This window comes from Macaca nemestrina, chromosome Y (assembly GCF_043159975.1).
Source record: "Macaca nemestrina isolate mMacNem1 chromosome Y, mMacNem.hap1, whole genome shotgun sequence".
Classification (NCBI taxonomy): Eukaryota; Metazoa; Chordata; class Mammalia; order Primates; family Cercopithecidae; genus Macaca; species Macaca nemestrina.
In genome coordinates, this window is record NC_092146.1 from 14405620 (window position 1) to 14418821 (window position 13202).

Below are 13202 nucleotides of genomic sequence, written 5' to 3' on the forward strand. Positions count from 1 at the left end.
CGTAGGCCTGAATTCGAACCAAAGTAGCCCTCCTCAGGTTCCTCAAAGACCGTGTTAAATGACTCTTCCATGAAAGGGGCGTGTAACTCTGTGAGATGAATTCTCACATCACAATCCAGTTTCTAAGACAGCTTCTTTCTCATTTTATCTGAGTATATGTCCTCTGTAAGCTTCATTGCGCTAAGAAATATGCCATGGCAGATTTCAGGAAAACTGTGTTAGCAAGTTGATCACTGAAGAGAAAACTGTAACTCCGTGAGTTGCATTCACACATCCCGACGCCGTTTCTCAAAACACTTCTTTCCTGTTTTTGTCTGAGGACATTTCCCTTTTCACCATAGGCCTCAATGAGCTCCCAAATATCCCTTTGCGGAATCCATGAAAACAGTGTTAGCATACTGCTACAAGATGGTAAAGGTGACGCTCCGTGTGGGGAATTCAACATCACAAAGCAATGTCTGAGACGGCTTCTTTCTAGTTATCATCTGAGGACGTTTCCGTTTGCACCATGGGCCCTGAATGCGCCCCCAAATATCGCCTTGCAGATTCCAGGAAAACAGTGGTAGCAAACTGCTTCCTGAAGATTCAGCTGTAACTCTGTGTGTTGAATTCACGTAGCACAGAGAAGTGTCTCACAAAGCTTCTCTCACGTTTTTAATTGGGGATATGTCCTTCCTCAGCGTAGGCCTCAATTCCATCCAAAGTAGCCCTTCTCGGGTTCCTGAGAGACAGTGTTAAACGACTGCCCCACGAAACGCCGGTGTGACGCTGGGAGATGATTTCACACATCGCAAACCAGTTTCTAAGAAAGCTTCTTTTCATTTGATCTGAGGAGATTTCCTTTGTCCCCGTAAGCTTCATTGCGCTAAGAAGCATCCCAAGGCAGATTTCAAGGAAACTGTGTGAGCAAACTGGTCACTGAAGAGAAAAGTGTCACTCTGGGAGTTGCATTCGCACATCGCAACGCAGTTTCTCAGAACGCTTCCTTCCAGTTTTTATCGGAGGCTATTTCCTTTTCCCCGTAGCCCTCAATGAGCTCCCAAATATCACTTTGCGGAATCCAGGAAAACAGTGCTAGCCAACTGCTACAAGAAGGGAAGGTGAATCTCTGTGTGGTGAATTGACACATCACAAAGCAATTTCGGAGACAGCTTCTTTCTCGTCACGACCTGAGGATGTTTCCGTTTTCACCGTGGGCCCTCAGTGCGCTCCCAGATAGCACTATGCAGATTCCACGGAAACGGTGTTAGCAAACTGCTTCGTGAAGACTAAGTGGGAACTCTGTGAGATGAATTCACGTTTCACTGAGAAGTTTCTCACAAAGCCTCTTTCCAGTTTTCATTTCACGATAGTTCCTTGGTCACCATGAGCTTCATTGCGCTGAGAAATAGCCCAGTGCAGATTGCAATCAAACAGTGTTAGCAAACGGGTCAGTGAAAAGGTGCGTGGAAGTCTAGGAGTCGCATTCACATGTCACAATGCAGTTTCTCCGAAGGCTTCTTTCCAGTTTGTATCTGAGGACGTTTCTCTTTTCACCATATCCCTCCGTGGGCTCCCAAGAGTGGTGTAAGCCTTTGAAATGAACTCACACGTCACAAAGCTGTTTCTCAGAAAGCTGCACTCCGGTTTCTCTCGGAGGATATTCCCTTTCTCCCCACACTCTCCAAACCCATCCGAAATATCGGTTCTCAGAATCCACAAAAACAGCGCTGGGGAACGGCTCCAAGAAACAGTGATGTAACTCGGTCAGATGAAGTCACGTATCTGAAAGCAATTTCTGAGGAAGCTTCTGTCATTTTTATCTGAGGATACTTCCTTTGTCACGGTAAGCTGCGTAGCTCCAAGAAGTCTCCCATTGCGGATTTCAAGGAAACGGTCTTGTCAAACTCATCACTGAAGAGAAAAGTGTAACTCTGTGAGGTGCACTCACACAGCGCAATGCAGTTTCTCACAAGCTTCTTGCCAGTGTGCATCTGAGGCTATTTCCTTTTCACCGGAGCCCTCAATGAGCTCCCAAATATCGCTTTGCAAATTCCACGAGAACAGTCTTCGCGAAGGGCTTCAGGAGGAGAAAGCTGCAATTCTGTGAGATGAATTCACAGATCACAAAGAAGTTTCTCAGAAAGCTTCCCTCTCCTTTGTAACGGAGGATATTTCCTTTGGCCCCGTAGTCCTCAAAGGGGTCTGAAATATCAGTTTCCAGATTCCACAGAAACAGGGGTAGCCAACGGCTCCATGAAGCACAGGTGTAATTCAGTGAGTTGAAGTCACACATCACAAAGCAGTTTCTCAGAAAGCTTCTGTATTTTTGTTTTCGAGCTGAGGTTATTTGTGGTCTCGGAGCTCCACTGTGTGTCTTAGAGCAGGTTCTGCGAAAACACTGTTAGCAAGCTTCTCCATGGAAACAATGATAGAACTCTGTGAGCCGAATTCACCCACAGCAAAGGAGTTTCTGAGGAGAAACTCCTTTGAGTTTCTGAGGAGAATCCTCCCTGCGGATTTGTCTGAGTCTCGAGATTTCACGATTCACCATGGGATTCAACGCTATCCAAGATATCACTCGTGAGATTCTACAAACACAGTGCTAGCAAACTCCTCCAGGAAGGAGTGGTGTAACCCTGTGAAATGAATTCACACATCACGAAGCAGTTTCTCAGAGAGCTTCCTTCCGGTTTTTCTCGGAGGATAGTTCCTGTCCCCCTATACTCTTCAAGCCCATCCGAAATTATGAGTTCTCAGAATCCACAAAAACCGTGCTAGGAAACGGCTCCAAGACCCAGTGATGCAACTCCGAGAGCTGAAGTCTCGTATCTGAAAGCAATTCCCGAGGAGGCTTCTTTCATTTCTTATCTGAGGATATTTCCTTTGTCACCGTAAGCTGCATAGCGCTGAGAAGTATCTCGTCGCAAACTTCAAGAAAACGAGGTGCTGGCAAACTGATCACTGAAGAGAAAAGTGTAACTCCGTGAGGCGCATTCACACACCGCAAGGCAGTTTCTCAGAAAGCTTCTTTCCGGTTCTTATCTGAGGATATTTTCTGTTCCCCGTAGCCCACAATGAGCTCCCAAAGATCACTTTGCAGAATCCACGGCAACGGTGTTAGCAAACCGCTACGAGAAGGTAAAGGTGAATCTCTGTGTGGTGGATTCAACATCACAGAGCAATTTCTGAGACAGCTTCTTTCTAGTTATTATCGGAGGATGTCTCCGTGTTCACCATGGGCCTCAATGCGCCCCCAAATATCACTTTGCAGATTCCACGGAAACAGTGTTAGCGAACGGCTTCCTGAAGACTCGGTTGTAACTCTGTGTGATGAATTCACGTATCACAGAGAAGTTTCTCACGCAGCTTCGCTCACGTTTTGCATCGAGGGTATTTCAGCGTAGGCCTGAATTCGAACCAAAGTAGCCCTCCTCAGGTTCCTCAAAGACCGTGTTAAATGACTCTTCCATGAAAGGGGCGTGTAACTCTGTGAGATGAATTCTCACATCACAATCCAGTTTCTAAGACAGCTTCTTTCTCATTTTATCTGAGGATATGTCCTCTGTAAGCTTCATTGCGCTAAGAAATATGCCATGGCAGATTTCAGGAAAACTGTGTTAGCAAGTTGATCACTGAAGAGAAAACTGTAACTCCGTGAGTTGCATTCACACATCCCGACGCCGTTTCTCAAAACACTTCTTTCCTGTTTTTGTCTGAGGACATTTCCCTTTTCACCATAGGCCTCAATGAGCTCCCAAATATCCCTTTGCGGAATCCATGAAAACAGTGTTAGCATACTGCTACAAGATGGTAAAGGTGACGCTCCGTGTGGGGAATTCAACATCACAAAGCAATGTCTGAGACGGCTTCTTTCTAGTTATCATCTGAGGACGTTTCCGTTTGCACCATGGGCCCTGAATGCGCCCCCAAATATCGCCTTGCAGATTCCAGGAAAACAGTGGTAGCAAACTGCTTCCTGAAGATTCAGCTGTAACTCTGTGTGTTGAATTCACGTAGCACAGAGAAGTGTCTCACACAGCTTCTCTCACGTTTTTAATTGGGGATATGTCCTTCCTCAGCGTAGGCCTCAATTCCATCCAAAGTAGCCCTTCTCGGGTTCCTGAGAGACAGTGTTAAACGACTGCCCCACGAAACGCCGGTGTGACGCTGGGAGATGATTTCACACATCGCAAACCAGTTTCTAAGAAAGCTTCTTTTCATTTGATCTGAGGAGATTTCCTTTGTCCCCGTAAGCTTCATTGCGCTAAGAAGCATCCCAAGGCAGATTTCAAGGAAACTGTGTGAGCAAACTGGTCACTGAAGAGAAAAGTGTCACTCTGGGAGTTGCATTCGCACATCGCAACGCAGTTTCTCAGAACGCTTCCTTCCAGTTTTTATCGGAGGCTATTTCCTTTTCCCCGTAGCCCTCAATGAGCTCCCAAATATCACTTTGCGGAATCCAGGAAAACAGTGCTAGCCAACTGCTACAAGAAGGGAAGGTGAATCTCTGTGTGGTGAATTGACACATCACAAAGCAATTTCGGAGACAGCTTCTTTCTCGTCACGACCTGAGGATGTTTCCGTTTTCACCGTGGGCCCTCAGTGCGCTCCCAGATAGCACTATGCAGATTCCACGGAAACGGTGTTAGCAAACTGCTTCGTGAAGACTAAGTGGGAACTCTGTGAGATGAATTCACGTTTCACTGAGAAGTTTCTCACAAAGCCTCTTTCCAGTTTTCATTTCACGATAGTTCCTTGGTCACCATGAGCTTCATTGCGCTGAGAAATAGCCCAGTGCAGATTGCAATCAAACAGTGTTAGCAAACGGGTCAGTGAAAAGGTGCGTGGAAGTCTAGGAGTCGCATTCACATGTCACAATGCAGTTTCTCCGAAGGCTTCTTTCCAGTTTGTATCTGAGGACGTTCCTCTTTTCACCATATCCCTCCGTGGGCTCCCAAGAGTGGTGTAAGCCTTTGAAATGAACTCACACGTCACAAAGCTGTTTCTCAGAAAGCTGCACTCCGGTTTTTCTCGGAGGATATTCCCTTTCTCCCCACACTCTCCAAACCCATCCGAAATATCGGTTCTCAGAATCCACAAAAACAGCGCTGGGGAACGGCTCCAAGAAACAGTGATGTAACTCGGTCAGATGAAGTCACGTATCTGAAAGCAATTTCTGAGGAAGCTTCTGTCATTTTTATCTGAGGATACTTCCTTTGTCACGGTAAGCTGCGTAGCTCCAAGAAGTCTCCCATTGCGGATTTCAAGGAAACGGTCTTGTCAAACTCATCACTGAAGAGAAAAGTGTAACTCTGTGAGGTGCACTCACACAGCGCAATGCAGTTTCTCACAAAGCTTCTTGCCAGTGTGCATCTGAGGCTATTTCCTTTTCACCGGAGCCCTCAATGAGCTCCCAAATATCGCTTTGCAAATTCCACGAGAACAGTCTTCGCGAAGGGCTTCAGGAGGAGAAAGCTGCAATTCTGTGAGATGAATTCACAGATCACAAAGAAGTTTCTCAGAAAGCTTCCCTCTCCTTTGTAACGGAGGATATTTCCTTTGGCCCCGTAGTCCTCAAAGGGGTCTGAAATATCAGTTTCCAGATTCCACAGAAACAGGGGTAGCCAACGGCTCCATGAAGCACAGGTGTAATTCAGTGAGTTGAAGTCACACATCACAAAGCAGTTTCTCAGAAAGCTTCTATATTTTTGTTTTCGAGCTGAGGTTATTTGTGGTCTCGGAGCTCCACTGTGTGTCTTAGAGCAGGTTCTGCGAAAACACTGTTAGCAAGCTTCTCCATGGAAACAATGATAGAACTCTGTGAGCCGAATTCACCCACAGCAAAGGAGTTTCTGAGGAGAAACTCCTTTGAGTTTCTGAGGAGAATCCTCCCTGCGGATTTGTCTGAGTCTCGAGATTTCACGATTCACCATGGGATTCAACGCTATCCAAGATATCACTCGTGAGATTCTACAAACACAGTGCTAGCAAACTCCTCCAGGAAGGAGTGGTGTAACCCTGTGAAATGAATTCACACATCACGAAGCAGTTTCTCAGAGAGCTTCCTTCCGGTTTTTCTCGGAGGATAGTTCCTGTCCCCCTATACTCTTCAAGCCCATCCGAAATTATGAGTTCTCAGAATCCACAAAAACCGTGCTAGGAAACGGCTCCAAGACCCAGTGATGCAACTCCGGGAGCTGAAGTCTCGTATCTGAAAGCAATTCCCGAGGAAGCTTCTTTCATTTCTTATCTGAGGATATTTCCTTTGTCACCGTAAGCTGCATAGCGCTGAGAAGTATCTCGTCGCAAACTTCAAGAAAACGAGGTGCTGGCAAACTGATCACTGAAGAGAAAAGTGTAACTCCGTGAGGCGCATTCACACACCGCAAGGCAGTTTCTCAGAAAGCTTCTTTCCGGTTCTTATCTGAGGATATTTTCTGTTCCCCGTAGCCCACAATGAGCTCCCAAAGATCACTTTGCAGAATCCACGGCAACGGTGTTAGCAAACCGCTACGAGAAGTTAAAGGTGAATCTCTGTGTGGTGGATTCAACATCACAGAGCAATTTCTGAGACAGCTTCTTTCTAGTTATTATCGGAGGATGTCTCCGTGTTCACCATGGGCCTCAATGCGCCCCCAAATATCACTTTGCAGATTCCACGGAAACAGTGTTAGCGAACGGCTTCCTGAAGACTCGGTTGTAACTCTGTGTGATGAATTCACGTATCACAGAGAAGTTTCTCACGCAGCTTCGCTCACGTTTTGCATCGAGGGTATTTCAGCGTAGGCCTGAATTCGAACCAAAGTAGCCCTCCTCAGGTTCCTCAAAGACCGTGTTAAATGACTCTTCCATGAAAGGGGCGTGTAACTCTGTGAGATGAATTCTCACATCACAATCCAGTTTCTAAGACAGCTTCTTTCTCATTTTATCTGAGGATATGTCCTCTGTAAGCTTCATTGCGCTAAGAAATATGCCATGGCAGATTTCAGGAAAACTGTGTTAGCAAGTTGATCACTGAAGAGAAAACTGTAACTCCGTGAGTTGCATTCACACATCCCGACGCCGTTTCTCAAAACACTTCTTTCCTGTTTTTGTCTGAGGACATTTCCCTTTTCACCATAGGCCTCAATGAGCTCCCAAATATCCCTTTGCGGAATCCATGAAAACAGTGTTAGCATACTGCTACAAGATGGTAAAGGTGACGCTCCGTGTGGGGAATTCAACATCACAAAGCAATGTCTGAGACGGCTTCTTTCTAGTTATCATCTGAGGACGTTTCCGTTTGCACCATGGGCCCTGAATGCGCCCCCAAATATCGCCTTGCAGATTCCATGAAAACAGTGGTAGCAAACTGCTTCCTGAAGATTCAGCTGTAACTCTGTGTGTTGAATTCACGTAGCACAGAGAAGTGTCTCACAAAGCTTCTCTCACGTTTTTAATTGGGGATATGTCCTTCCTCAGCGTAGGCCTCAATTCCATCCAAAGTAGCCCTTCTCGGGTTCCTGAGAGACAGTGTTAAACGACTGCCCCACGAAACGCCGGTGTGACGCTGGGAGATGATTTCACACATCGCAAACCAGTTTCTAAGAAAGCTTCTTTTCATTTGATCTGAGGAGATTTCCTTTGTCCCCGTAAGCTTCATTGCGCTAAGAAGCATCCCAAGGCAGATTTCAAGGAAACTGTGTGAGCAAACTGGTCACTGAAGAGAAAAGTGTCACTCTGGGAGTTGCATTCGCACATCGCAACGCAGTTTCTCAGAACGCTTCCTTCCAGTTTTTATCGGAGGCTATTTCCTTTTCCCCGTAGCCCTCAATGAGCTCCCAAATATCACTTTGCGGAATCCAGGAAAACAGTGCTAGCCAACTGCTACAAGAAGGGAAGGTGAATCTCTGTGTGGTGAATTGACACATCACAAAGCAATTTCGGAGACAGCTTCTTTCTCGTCACGACCTGAGGATGTTTCCGTTTTCACCGTGGGCCCTCAGTGCGCTCCCAGATAGCACTATGCAGATTCCACGGAAACGGTGTTAGCAAACTGCTTCGTGAAGACTAAGTGGGAACTCTGTGAGATGAATTCACGTTTCACTGAGAAGTTTCTCACAAAGCCTCTTTCCAGTTTTCATTTCACGATAGTTCCTTGGTCACCATGAGCTTCATTGCGCTGAGAAATAGCCCAGTGCAGATTGCAATCAAACAGTGTTAGCAAACGGGTCAGTGAAAAGGTGCGTGGAAGTCTAGGAGTCGCATTCACATGTCACAATGCAGTTTCTCCGAAGGCTTCTTTCCAGTTTGTATCTGAGGACGTTTCTCTTTTCACCATATCCCTCCGTGGGCTCCCAAGAGTGGTGTAAGCCTTTGAAATGAACTCACACGTCACAAAGCTGTTTCTCAGAAAGCTGCACTCCGGTTTCTCTCGGAGGATATTCCCTTTCTCCCCACACTCTCCAAACCCATCCGAAATATCGGTTCTCAGAATCCACAAAAACAGCGCTGGGGAACGGCTCCAAGAAACAGTGATGTAACTCGGTCAGATGAAGTCACGTATCTGAAAGCAATTTCTGAGGAAGCTTCTGTCATTTTTATCTGAGGATACTTCCTTTGTCACGGTAAGCTGCGTAGCTCCAAGAAGTCTCCCATTGCGGATTTCAAGGAAACGGTCTTGTCAAACTCATCACTGAAGAGAAAAGTGTAACTCTGTGAGGTGCACTCACACAGCGCAATGCAGTTTCTCACAAGCTTCTTGCCAGTGTGCATCTGAGGCTATTTCCTTTTCACCGGAGCCCTCAATGAGCTCCCAAATATCGCTTTGCAAATTCCACGAGAACAGTCTTCGCGAAGGGCTTCAGGAGGAGAAAGCTGCAATTCTGTGAGATGAATTCACAGATCACAAAGAAGTTTCTCAGAAAGCTTCCCTCTCCTTTGTAACGGAGGATATTTCCTTTGGCCCCGTAGTCCTCAAAGGGGTCTGAAATATCAGTTTCCAGATTCCACAGAAACAGGGGTAGCCAACGGCTCCATGAAGCACAGGTGTAATTCAGTGAGTTGAAGTCACACATCACAAAGCAGTTTCTCAGAAAGCTTCTGTATTTTTGTTTTCGAGCTGAGGTTATTTGTGGTCTCGGAGCTCCACTGTGTGTCTTAGAGCAGGTTCTGCGAAAACACTGTTAGCAAGCTTCTCCATGGAAACAATGATAGAACTCTGTGAGCCGAATTCACCCACAGCAAAGGAGTTTCTGAGGAGAAACTCCTTTGAGTTTCTGAGGAGAATCCTCCCTGCGGATTTGTCTGAGTCTCGAGATTTCACGATTCACCATGGGATTCAACGCTATCCAAGATATCACTCGTGAGATTCTACAAACACAGTGCTAGCAAACTCCTCCAGGAAGGAGTGGTGTAACCCTGTGAAATGAATTCACACATCACGAAGCAGTTTCTCAGAGAGCTTCCTTCCGGTTTTTCTCGGAGGATAGTTCCTGTCCCCCTATACTCTTCAAGCCCATCCGAAATTATGAGTTCTCAGAATCCACAAAAACCGTGCTAGGAAACGGCTCCAAGACCCAGTGATGCAACTCCGAGAGCTGAAGTCTCGTATCTGAAAGCAATTCCCGAGGAGGCTTCTTTCATTTCTTATCTGAGGATATTTCCTTTGTCACCGTAAGCTGCATAGCGCTGAGAAGTATCTCGTCGCAAACTTCAAGAAAACGAGGTGCTGGCAAACTGATCACTGAAGAGAAAAGTGTAACTCCGTGAGGCGCATTCACACACCGCAAGGCAGTTTCTCAGAAAGCTTCTTTCCGGTTCTTATCTGAGGATATTTTCTGTTCCCCGTAGCCCACAATGAGCTCCCAAAGATCACTTTGCAGAATCCACGGCAACGGTGTTAGCAAACCGCTACGAGAAGGTAAAGGTGAATCTCTGTGTGGTGGATTCAACATCACAGAGCAATTTCTGAGACAGCTTCTTTCTAGTTATTATCGGAGGATGTCTCCGTGTTCACCATGGGCCTCAATGCGCCCCCAAATATCACTTTGCAGATTCCACGGAAACAGTGTTAGCGAACGGCTTCCTGAAGACTCGGTTGTAACTCTGTGTGATGAATTCACGTATCACAGAGAAGTTTCTCACGCAGCTTCGCTCACGTTTTGCATCGAGGGTATTTCAGCGTAGGCCTGAATTCGAACCAAAGTAGCCCTCCTCAGGTTCCTCAAAGACCGTGTTAAATGACTCTTCCATGAAAGGGGCGTGTAACTCTGTGAGATGAATTCTCACATCACAATCCAGTTTCTAAGACAGCTTCTTTCTCATTTTATCTGAGGATATGTCCTCTGTAAGCTTCATTGCGCTAAGAAATATGCCATGGCAGATTTCAGGAAAACTGTGTTAGCAAGTTGATCACTGAAGAGAAAACTGTAACTCCGTGAGTTGCATTCACACATCCCGACGCCGTTTCTCAAAACACTTCTTTCCTGTTTTTGTCTGAGGACATTTCCCTTTTCACCATAGGCCTCAATGAGCTCCCAAATATCCCTTTGCGGAATCCATGAAAACAGTGTTAGCATACTGCTACAAGATGGTAAAGGTGACGCTCCGTGTGGGGAATTCAACATCACAAAGCAATGTCTGAGACGGCTTCTTTCTAGTTATCATCTGAGGACGTTTCCGTTTGCACCATGGGCCCTGAATGCGCCCCCAAATATCGCCTTGCAGATTCCAGGAAAACAGTGGTAGCAAACTGCTTCCTGAAGATTCAGCTGTAACTCTGTGTGTTGAATTCACGTAGCACAGAGAAGTGTCTCACACAGCTTCTCTCACGTTTTTAATTGGGGATATGTCCTTCCTCAGCGTAGGCCTCAATTCCATCCAAAGTAGCCCTTCTCGGGTTCCTGAGAGACAGTGTTAAACGACTGCCCCACGAAACGCCGGTGTGACGCTGGGAGATGATTTCACACATCGCAAACCAGTTTCTAAGAAAGCTTCTTTTCATTTGATCTGAGGAGATTTCCTTTGTCCCCGTAAGCTTCATTGCGCTAAGAAGCATCCCAAGGCAGATTTCAAGGAAACTGTGTGAGCAAACTGGTCACTGAAGAGAAAAGTGTCACTCTGGGAGTTGCATTCGCACATCGCAACGCAGTTTCTCAGAACGCTTCCTTCCAGTTTTTATCGGAGGCTATTTCCTTTTCCCCGTAGCCCTCAATGAGCTCCCAAATATCACTTTGCGGAATCCAGGAAAACAGTGCTAGCCAACTGCTACAAGAAGGGAAGGTGAATCTCTGTGTGGTGAATTGACACATCACAAAGCAATTTCGGAGACAGCTTCTTTCTCGTCACGACCTGAGGATGTTTCCGTTTTCACCGTGGGCCCTCAGTGCGCTCCCAGATAGCACTATGCAGATTCCACGGAAACGGTGTTAGCAAACTGCTTCGTGAAGACTAAGTGGGAACTCTGTGAGATGAATTCACGTTTCACTGAGAAGTTTCTCACAAAGCCTCTTTCCAGTTTTCATTTCACGATAGTTCCTTGGTCACCATGAGCTTCATTGCGCTGAGAAATAGCCCAGTGCAGATTGCAATCAAACAGTGTTAGCAAACGGGTCAGTGAAAAGGTGCGTGGAAGTCTAGGAGTCGCATTCACATGTCACAATGCAGTTTCTCCGAAGGCTTCTTTCCAGTTTGTATCTGAGGACGTTCCTCTTTTCACCATATCCCTCCGTGGGCTCCCAAGAGTGGTGTAAGCCTTTGAAATGAACTCACACGTCACAAAGCTGTTTCTCAGAAAGCTGCACTCCGGTTTTTCTCGGAGGATATTCCCTTTCTCCCCACACTCTCCAAACCCATCCGAAATATCGGTTCTCAGAATCCACAAAAACAGCGCTGGGGAACGGCTCCAAGAAACAGTGATGTAACTCGGTCAGATGAAGTCACGTATCTGAAAGCAATTTCTGAGGAAGCTTCTGTCATTTTTATCTGAGGATACTTCCTTTGTCACGGTAAGCTGCGTAGCTCCAAGAAGTCTCCCATTGCGGATTTCAAGGAAACGGTCTTGTCAAACTCATCACTGAAGAGAAAAGTGTAACTCTGTGAGGTGCACTCACACAGCGCAATGCAGTTTCTCACAAAGCTTCTTGCCAGTGTGCATCTGAGGCTATTTCCTTTTCACCGGAGCCCTCAATGAGCTCCCAAATATCGCTTTGCAAATTCCACGAGAACAGTCTTCGCGAAGGGCTTCAGGAGGAGAAAGCTGCAATTCTGTGAGATGAATTCACAGATCACAAAGAAGTTTCTCAGAAAGCTTCCCTCTCCTTTGTAACGGAGGATATTTCCTTTGGCCCCGTAGTCCTCAAAGGGGTCTGAAATATCAGTTTCCAGATTCCACAGAAACAGGGGTAGCCAACGGCTCCATGAAGCACAGGTGTAATTCAGTGAGTTGAAGTCACACATCACAAAGCAGTTTCTCAGAAAGCTTCTATATTTTTGTTTTCGAGCTGAGGTTATTTGTGGTCTCGGAGCTCCACTGTGTGTCTTAGAGCAGGTTCTGCGAAAACACTGTTAGCAAGCTTCTCCATGGAAACAATGATAGAACTCTGTGAGCCGAATTCACCCACAGCAAAGGAGTTTCTGAGGAGAAACTCCTTTGAGTTTCTGAGGAGAATCCTCCCTGCGGATTTGTCTGAGTCTCGAGATTTCACGATTCACCATGGGATTCAACGCTATCCAAGATATCACTCGTGAGATTCTACAAACACAGTGCTAGCAAACTCCTCCAGGAAGGAGTGGTGTAACCCTGTGAAATGAATTCACACATCACGAAGCAGTTTCTCAGAGAGCTTCCTTCCGGTTTTTCTCGGAGGATAGTTCCTGTCCCCCTATACTCTTCAAGCCCATCCGAAATTATGAGTTCTCAGAATCCACAAAAACCGTGCTAGGAAACGGCTCCAAGACCCAGTGATGCAACTCCGGGAGCTGAAGTCTCGTATCTGAAAGCAATTCCCGAGGAAGCTTCTTTCATTTCTTATCTGAGGATATTTCCTTTGTCACCGTAAGCTGCATAGCGCTGAGAAGTATCTCGTCGCAAACTTCAAGAAAACGAGGTGCTGGCAAACTGATCACTGAAGAGAAAAGTGTAACTCCGTGAGGCGCATTCACACACCGCAAGGCAGTTTCTCAGAAAGCTTCTTTCCGGTTCTTATCTGAGGATATTTCCTGTTCCCCGTAGCCCACAA